Source organism: Oncorhynchus gorbuscha, linkage group LG06 (genome assembly GCF_021184085.1).
Source record: "Oncorhynchus gorbuscha isolate QuinsamMale2020 ecotype Even-year linkage group LG06, OgorEven_v1.0, whole genome shotgun sequence".
Lineage (NCBI taxonomy): Eukaryota > Metazoa > Chordata > Actinopteri > Salmoniformes > Salmonidae > Oncorhynchus > Oncorhynchus gorbuscha.
In genome coordinates this window covers 8,508,138-8,517,239 of record NC_060178.1, presented here as the reverse complement: position 1 = coordinate 8,517,239, position 9,102 = coordinate 8,508,138, and the positions used below count along the sequence as shown (strand labels likewise).

The following is a 9,102-nucleotide window of genomic DNA, read 5'->3' as shown; positions in this document are numbered from 1 at the left end:
CTCTCCCTCTCCTCTCCTCCCTATCCTCTTCCCTCTCCCTCTCCTCTCCTCCCTATCCTATCCTCTTCCCTCTCCTCTCCTCTCCTCCCTCTCCTCTCCCTCTCCTTTCCTTTCCTCTCCCTCTCCTCCCTCTCTCCTCCCTCTCTCTCCTCCCTCTCATCTCCCTCCCCTCCCTCTCCTCCCTCTCCTCTCCCTCTCCTTTCCTCTCCTCCCTCCCTCTCCTCCCTCTCCTCTCCCTCTCCTTCCCTCTCATCCCTCTCTCCCTCCCCTCCCCTCCCTCTCCTTTCCTCTCCTCCCTCCCTCTCCTCCCTCTCTCTCCTCCCTCTCCTCTCCCTCTCCTTTCCTCTCCTCTCCTCTCCCTCCCCTCCCTCTCCTCCCTCTCCTCTCCCTCTCCTTTCCTCTCCTCTCCTCTCCCTCCCCTCCCTCTCCTCCCTCTCCTCTCCCTCTCCTCTCCTCTCCTCTCCCTCTCCTCTCCTCCCTCTCCTCCCTCTCTCTCCTCTCCCAAATGGCTAATAATACATATCAGAGTGCACCAGGAGTGGCATTCATCATTGTAGACTGTCATAATCAATTACATTTCAACAAAAGGAAAACACAGATATGCAAATAAGAATCCATTAACATTTGCATTTCCTGATTGAATAATCACCTGGTTGTCAAAATACTGTAATGAACAAAGACTGATGCAAAGGCCAGGATGAGAAGGTTCATATAAAAAAAATGGCATATATTATATATATTTCCTCCTGGGTGGTTTGGCTTAGATGCATGTGTCTGTGTGTGTGTGTGTGTGTGTGTGTGTGTGTGTGTGTGTGTGTGTGTGTGTGTGTGTGTGTGTGTGTGTGTGTGTGTGTGTGTGTGTGTGTGTGTGTGTGTGTGTGTGTGTGTGTGTGTGTGTGTGTGTGTGTGTGTGTGTGTGTGTGTGTGTGTGTGTGTGTCTGTCTGTGTGTCTGTGTGTGTGTGTGTGTCTGTGTGTGTCTGTGTGTGTCTGTGTGTGTGTGTGTGTGTGTGTGTGTGTGTGTGTGTGTGTGTGTGTGTGTGTGTGTGTGTGTGTGTGTGTGTGTGTGTGTGTGTGTGTGTGTGTGTGTGTGGGCTCGCGTGCCTGTCACTGCTATCCTATGCAAGTCATTCATTCTACTCTGACCTCATTTCCTGTTTGTCTATATGTCCATATATATATGTGTATATATATATTTTTGTTGCTTTGTTTGAAGCTGAACCAAATATTTGTAATACACTTCACACTGTGGTGAAACGTTTAAATAAACAGAGGAAGATGTTGTTTGATACATGGCCTGGCGTGACTCGAGTGACTCAACAGTGCGATGCTCCATCTAAATCCTGGAGAACAAGCTAATCCATGGCTGTGTCCCGAAATGGCAACCTATTCCCTACCTAGTGTACTACTTTTGACCTGGGCCCTGGTCAGAAGTAGTTCACTATATAGACAATAGGGTGCCATTTTGGGACAAAGCCAGTGTCAGAGGATGAGGATGGTGGGTAAGAGGATCAGAGCAGCAGGTCAAGAGGAAGTGTGTTAGTTCCACGTGAGTCCCAGACCGGCTGACCCTTGCACTACACTGACCTCAGTCACTCGGCTAGATACACCTGGTTCAATCTTTTTTAGAAGTACCATTGAGGAAAACAGCTAGAGGTGGTTAAGCTCTAGCTGCATGTCGTGTCATCCCCACTACCTGAAACACCACTTTAACCCGGGTCATTTACTGACCGTTCCAAATTAATTCAATGATTAGCGGATCCCCCTCTTCGGCGGCAGGGTAGCCTAGTGGTTAGAGTGTAGAGGTGGCAGGGTAGCCTAGTGGTTAGAGTGTAGAGGTGGCAGGGTAGCCTAGTGGTTAGAGTGTAGAGGTGGCAGGTAGCCTAGTGGTTAGAGCGTTGGACTAGTAACCGGAAGGTTGCATGTTCAAATCCCCAAGCTGACAAGGTACAAATCTGTCGTTCTGCCCCTGAACAGGCAGTTAACCCACTGTTCCTAGGCCGTCATTGAAAATAAGAATTTGTTCTTAACTGACTTGCCTGGTTAAATAATAATAATAATAATAATATATGCCATTTAGCAGACGCTTTTATCCAAAGCGACTTACAGTCATGTGTGCATACATTCTACGTGTGGGTGGTCCCGGGGATCGAACCCACTACCCTGGCGTTACAAGCGCCATGCTCTACCAACTGAGCTACACAGGACCACAAAATAAAGGTAGAAAGACAGCAAAAAGTGATTTGTTAAACACAAATAGTAATTCACTGACAAGCCTTTTGTAAGTGCTAATAAATGTTTATAAATGATTTGTAACATATCATACATGTTATAAATACAAGCCAACCAATTTTGATACATTCTGGAAACACAACTCGTTTTTATAAGGAGGATGGGATCCACCCAAATCATTTGGGTTCCTAGAAATGATGACTTAATGACCCAAGCCCAGCTCAGTTAATCCTTACCGTTGTGGCTAAGAGCCTCCTCAGCCCTGTGATAAGAGCCTCCTCGGCCCTGTGATAAGAGCCTCCTCGGCCCTGTGATAAGAGCCTCCTCGGCCCTGTGATAAGAGCCTCCTCGGCCCTGTGATAAGAGCCTCCTCGGCCCTGTGATAAGAGCCTCCTCGGCCCTGTGATAAGAGCCTCCTCGGCCCTGTGGCTAAGAGCCTCCTCGGCCCTGTGGCTAAGAGCCTCCTCGGCCCTGTGGCTAAGAGCCTCCTCGGCCCTGTGGCTAAGAGCCTCCTCGGCCCTGTGGCTAAGAGCCTCCTCGGCCCTGTGGCTAAGAGCCTCCTCGGCCCTGTGGCTAAGAGCCTCCTCGGCCCTGTGATAAGAGCCTCCTCGGCCCTGTGATAAGAGCCTCCTCGGCCCTGTGGCTAAGAGCCTCCTCGGCCCTGTGGCTAAGAGCCTCCTCGGCCCTGTGGCTAAGAGCCTCCTCGGCCCTGTGGCTAAGAGCCTCCTCGGCCCTGTGGCTAAGAGCCTCCTCGGCCCTGTGGCTAAGAGCCTCCTCGGCCCTGTGGCTAAGAGCCTCCTCGGCCCTGTGGCTAAGAGCCTCCTCGGCCCTGTGGCTAAGAGCCTCCTCGGCCCTGTGGCTAAGAGCCTCCTCGGCCCTGTGATAAGAGCCTCCTCGGCCCTGTGATAAGAGCCTCCTCAGCCCTGTGATAAGAGCCTCCTCGGCCCTGTGATAAGAGCCTCCTCGGCCCTGTGATAAGAGCCTCCTCGGCCCTGTGATAAGAGCCTCCTCGGCCCTGTGTCTAAGAGCCTCCTCGGCCCTGTGTCTAAGAGCCTCCTCAGCCCTGTGTCTAAGAGCCTCCTCAGCCCTGTGTCTAAGAGCCTCCTCAGCCCTGTGTCTAAGAGCCTCCTCAGCCCTGTGGCTAAGAGCCTCCTCAGCCCTGTGATAAGAGCCTCCTCAGCCCTGTGATAAGAGCCTCCTCAGCCCTGTGATAAGAGCCTCCTCAGCCCTGTGGCTAAGAGCCTCCTCAGCTAGAGATGATGACTTAATGACCCAAGCCCAGCTCAGTTAATCCTTACCGTTGTGGCGCTGAGTTGTATATTATCGCGTTCAAAGATGTAAATGTAAGGAACCTAATTAATGTCCCTCTAACTGCCCTGAATCCTACAGCTATTGCACGCAGTAATCATTAGCCAGAGTAATACTGTTAGCACGGAGATGATGTAGTAGGAAGTCCAGTGTGTGCAGCTCACCCTGCACTAAAATAAATAACATGAGCATGTCTACTTCTGCTAAGCTTCCCAGTAAAAGCAATGAAAACAATCAAGCATCCCAGAAAAGTGGTTAAAAAAATAGCCCATGTTAAAATATGTAGTTTAAGAAACAAGGTTCATGAAATCATTCATTTGCTAATAACAGATGACATACATATTTTGGCAGCCTCTGAAACTCACTTAGATAATACATTCGATGATACAGTGGTAGCAATACATGGTTATAACATCTACAGAAAAGACAGAACTGCCAAAGGTGGAGGTGCTGCTGTTTATATTCAGAACCACATTCCTGTAAAGCTTAGAGAGGATCTCATGTTAAATACTGTTGACGTAATATGGCTACAGGTTCGCCTGACTCACCTAAAGCCCATTCTGGTGGGACGCTGCTATAGTCCACCAAGTGCTAACAGTCAGTATTTGGATAACGTGTGTGAAATGCTTGATAATGTATGTGATATCAACAAACTGTAACTAGTGCCTGCAACCTGGTTCAGGTTATCAGTCAACCTACCAGGGTAGTTGCAAACAGCACAGGAATGAAATCATTAACATGTATTGATCACATCTTTACTAATGCTACAGAAATGTTCTTTAAAGCAGTATCCAGATCCATCGGATGTAGTGAGCACAATATACTGTAGTAGCCATAACTAGGAAAACCAGAGTTCCAAAGGCTGGGCCTAATATAGTGTATAAGAGGTCATACAATACGTTTGTAGTGATTCCTATGTTGTTGATGTAAATAATATTTGTTGGTCTGTGGTGTATAATGAGGAGCAACAAGGCATTGTTACTAGACACATTTATTATTGCTTATTCCCAGTTTCTAATAAACATGCCCCCATTAAGAAAATTACTGTAATAACTGTTAAATCCCTGTGGATTGATGAGGAATTTAAAACATTTGAGGAGGCACTAGCAACGGCAAATAAGTCTGGCTGCACATCCGATTGGCAAATGTACTGCCGATTGAGAAATCATGTGATTAAACTGAACAAAAATATATAAAAATATACTATGAAACAAATATATATTACATAAAGAATTATAGTAAAGTTTGGAGCACCTTTTTCATTGTCAAGGTTAGGAAACTTAGGCATGGTATGCCAAAAACAAACGCTGATACTACACATCTAAGTATAACTGATCAAATGATGAATGACAAGCATGGTGTGACAACTTGGATGGAAAATTACTGAGGAAAATAGCGGACGATATTGACACTCCTATTTGCCATATCGTCAATCTAAGCCTACTAGAAAGTGTGCGTAATTTCGCTACCCAAGAATAGTAAAGCCCCCTTTACTGGCTCAAATAGCCGACCGATCAGCCAGTTACTAACCCTTAGTAAACGTTTGGAGAGAAAAAAATTGTTTGACCAGATACAATGCTATTTTACTGTTAACAAATTGACAACAGACTTTCAGCACACTTATAGGGAAGGTGCCCCCAGGGCAGCTGTCTAGGTCCCTTCCTTTGTTCAATCTTTACTAATGACATGCCACTGGCCTTGAGTAAAGCCAGAGTGTCAATGTATGCAGATGACTCAACACTATACACGTCAGCTATTACAGCGAGTGAAATCACTGCAACACTTAACAAACAGCTGCAGTTAGTTTCAGAATGGGTGGCAAGGAATAGCTTATCCCAAAATATGTATAAAAATAAATAAATAAAAGCATTTGGGACAAATAATTCACTAAACCTCAACTAAATTTTGTAATAAATAATGTGGAAATTGAGCATGTTTAGGTGATTAAACTGCTTGGAGTAACCCTGGATTGTAAACTGACATCGTCAAAAACATGTGGATACAACAATAGCTAAGATGGGGAGAATTCTGTCCATAATAAATCAAATTTTATTTGTCACATACACATGGTTAGCAGATGTTAATGCGAGCGAAATGCAAGCGAAATCCTTGTGCTTCTAGTTCTGACAATGCAGTAATAACCAACGAGTAATCTAACCTAACAAGTCCACAACTACTACCTTAATTCGCACAAGTGTAAGGGGATAAGAATATGTACATAAAGATATATGAATGAGTGATGGTACAGAACGGCATAGGCAAGATGCTTCTCTGCATTCTTAACAGCACTATCAACAAGGCAAGTCCTACAGGCCCTAGTTTCTACCTTCTTAACAGCACTATCAACAAGGCAGGTCCTACAGGCCTTAGTTTTGTCACACCTGGACCACTGTTCAGTCATGTGGTCAGGTGCCACAAAGAGGGACCTCAGAAAATTACAATTAGCTCAGAACAGGGCAGCACGGCTGGCCCTCAGAACAGGGCAGCACGGCTGGCCCTCAGAACAGGGCAGCACGGCTGGCCCTCAGAACAGGGCAGCACGGCTGGCCCTCAGAACAGGGCAGCACGGCTGGCCCTCAGAACAGGGCAGCACGGCTGGCCCTTAGATGTACACGGAGAGAGCTAGCAATAATAATATGCACGTAAATCTCTCATGGCTCAAAGTGGAAGAGAGACTGACTTCATCACTACTTGTTTTTGTAAGAAGTGTTGACATGCCGAATGCACAGAGATGTCTGTCAAAACAACTAGCACACAGCTCAGACACCCATGCATACCACACATGCCACCAAAAGTCTCTTCACAATCCCCAAGTCAAGAACAGACTATGGGAGGCACACACTACTACATAGAGCCATGACTACATGGAACTCTATTCCACAGTACTACATAGAGCCATGACTACATGGAACTCTATTCCACAGTACTACATAGAGCCATGACTACATGGAACTCTATTCCACAGTACTACATAGAGCCATGACTACATGGAACTCTATTCCACAGTACTACATAGAGCCATGACTACATGGAACTTGTCACGGTTCTCTTGGTGTGAAGGAGAGTCGGACCAAAATGCAGCGTGTAGATTGCGATCCATGTTTTAATAAACAAACATAACACGAATCTAAATACAAACACTACAAAAAAACAATAAACGTAACGAAAACCGAAACAGCCTATACTTGTGTACACTAACACATAGACAGGAACAAGGACACTAAGGACAATCACCCACGACAAACTCAAAGAATATGGCTGCCTAAATATGGTTCCCAATCAGAGACAACGATAAACACCTGCCTCTGATTGAGAAACACTCCAGACAGCCATAGACTTTGCTAGATCACCCCACTAGCTACAATCCCAATATATACACACACCACATACAAAAACCCATGCCACACCCTGGCCTGACCCAATACATGAAGATAAACACAAAATACTTCGACTAGGCCGTGACAGAACTCTATTCCAGTTTTTCACAACACGTTAAATGTGTTCCCTCAGGCTATAGAAAATCTAAAACTGGAACTTTTCCAAGTCAAGGGAAGCTTTTGGTTTTACTAATTTATTGCAAACAAACCCTTCAATATGTACACACTATTCATAAATACGTGATTGATCTTTTAAGGATATTATGTAGTTTACTGTATGGGATTATCAGAGGTACTGACTGACAAAGTGTCTCGCCGCGTCAGCTAGTCAGATGCACACACAGCAGAACAAGAGAGAGAGAGAGAGAGAGAGAGAGAGAGAGAGAGAGAGAGAGAGAGAGAGAGAGAGAGAGAGAGAGAGAGAGAGAGAGAGAGAGAGAGAGAGAGAAAGAGAGAGAGAGAGAGAGAGAGAGAGAAAGAGAAAGAAAGAAAGAGAGAGAGAAAGAAAGAAAGAAAGAGAGAGAGAAAGAGAAAGAAAGAAAGAAAGAAAGAGAGAGAGAAAGAGCGAGAGAGAGAAAGAAAGAAAGAAAGAAAGAAAGAGAGAGAGAAAGAGCGAGAGAGAGAGAAAGAGCGAGAGAGAGAGAAAGAGCGAGAGAGAGAGAAAGCGAGAGAGAGAGAGAAAGCGAGAGAGAGAGAGAAAGCGAGAGAGAGAGAAAGCGAGAGAGAGAGAGAAAGCGAGAGAGAGCGAGAGAAAGCGAGAGAGAGAGAGAGCGAGAGAGAGAGCGAGAGAGAGCGAGAGAGAGAGCGAGAGAGCGAGAGAGAGAGAAAGCGAGAGAGAGAGAGAAAGCGAGAGAAAGCGAGAGAGCGAGAGAGAGAGAGAGCGAGAGAGAGAGCGAGAGAGAGCGAGAGAGAGAGTGAGAGAGCGAGAGAGAGAGAGAGAGAGAGAGAGAGAAAGAAAGAAAGAAAGAGAGAGAGAAAGAGCGAGAGAGAGAAAGAAAGAAAGAAAGAGAGAGAGAAAGAGCGAGAGAGAGAGAAAGAGCGAGAGAGAGAGAAAGAGCGAGAGAGAGAGAAAGAGCGAGAGAGAGAGAAAGCGAGAGAGCGAGAGAGCGAGAGAGCGAGAGAGCGAGAGAGCGAGAGAGAGAAAGAAAGAAAGAAAGAGAGAGAGAGAGAGAGAAAGAGCGAGAGAGAGAGAAAGAGCGAGAGAGAGAGAAAGAGCGAGAGAGAGAGAAAGCGAGAAAGCGAGAGAGAGAAAGAAAGCGAGAGAGAGAGAAAGCGAGAGAGAGAGAGAGAGAGAGAGAGAGAGAGAGAGAGAGAGAGAGAGAGAGAGAGAGAGAGAGAGAGAGAGAGAGAGAGAGAGAGAGAGAGAGAAAGAAAGAAAGAAAGAGAGAGAGAGAAAGAGCGAGAGAGAGAGAGAGAGAGAGAGAGAGAGAGTTTTTTGGGGAAGCTTCTCTGAAAATATTCACAAAGCTGCCAATTACTTCCCACTGGAAGAAGTCAAGCCGCATTAAAGCTACCCTTAAGAAAAATATAGTTTATTTAAATAAAGTTATCTCCATAGGAAAACATTGGCAGTAGAATGGCCTTACTGAAGAGATCTGTGGGTTCAATGTGGCACCGTCATAGGATGTCCCGTTTCCAACAAGTCCGTTTGTCAAATGTCTACCCTCCCAGAGCTGCCCCGGTCAACTCTAAGTGCTGTTATTGTGAAGTGGAAACGTCTATGAGCAACAACGGCTCATCTGCAAAGTGGTAGGCAAGCTCATAGAACGTGACCGCCGAGTGCTGAAGCACGTAGCGCGTAAAGTAAAATTTTGATCTGTCCTTGTCTGCAAAACCCACTACCCGAGTTCAAACCTCGTCTGGAAGCAACGATAGCACAATTGCTGTACGTCGGGAGCTTCATGGCTGAGCAGCCGCACACAAGCCTAAGATCACCATGTGCAATGCCAAGTGTCGGCTGGAGTGGTGTAAAGCTCGCCCCCCCCATTGGACTCTGGAGCAGTGGAAACGAGCTCTCTGGAGTGATGAATCAAGCCTCACCATCTGGCAGTCTGACGAACGAACCTTGGCGAATGCCAGGAGAACACTACCTGCCCCAATGCATAGTGCCCTGTACAGTTTGGTGGAGGAGGAATAATGGTCTGGGCTTATTTCCATGTTTCGGGCTAGGCCCCTTAGTTCCAGTGA

General features: G+C 46.3%; 1 non-coding gene across 1 annotated transcript; it reads right to left on the bottom strand.

Annotated features, from left to right (window-relative positions):
• Positions 1 to 2,129: 2,129 nt before the first annotated feature.
• Positions 2,130 to 2,209, bottom strand: trnat-ugu. The gene has a single exon. It is a non-coding gene; the product is annotated as a tRNA-Thr (tRNA).
• Positions 2,210 to 9,102: the final 6,893 nt, after the last annotated feature.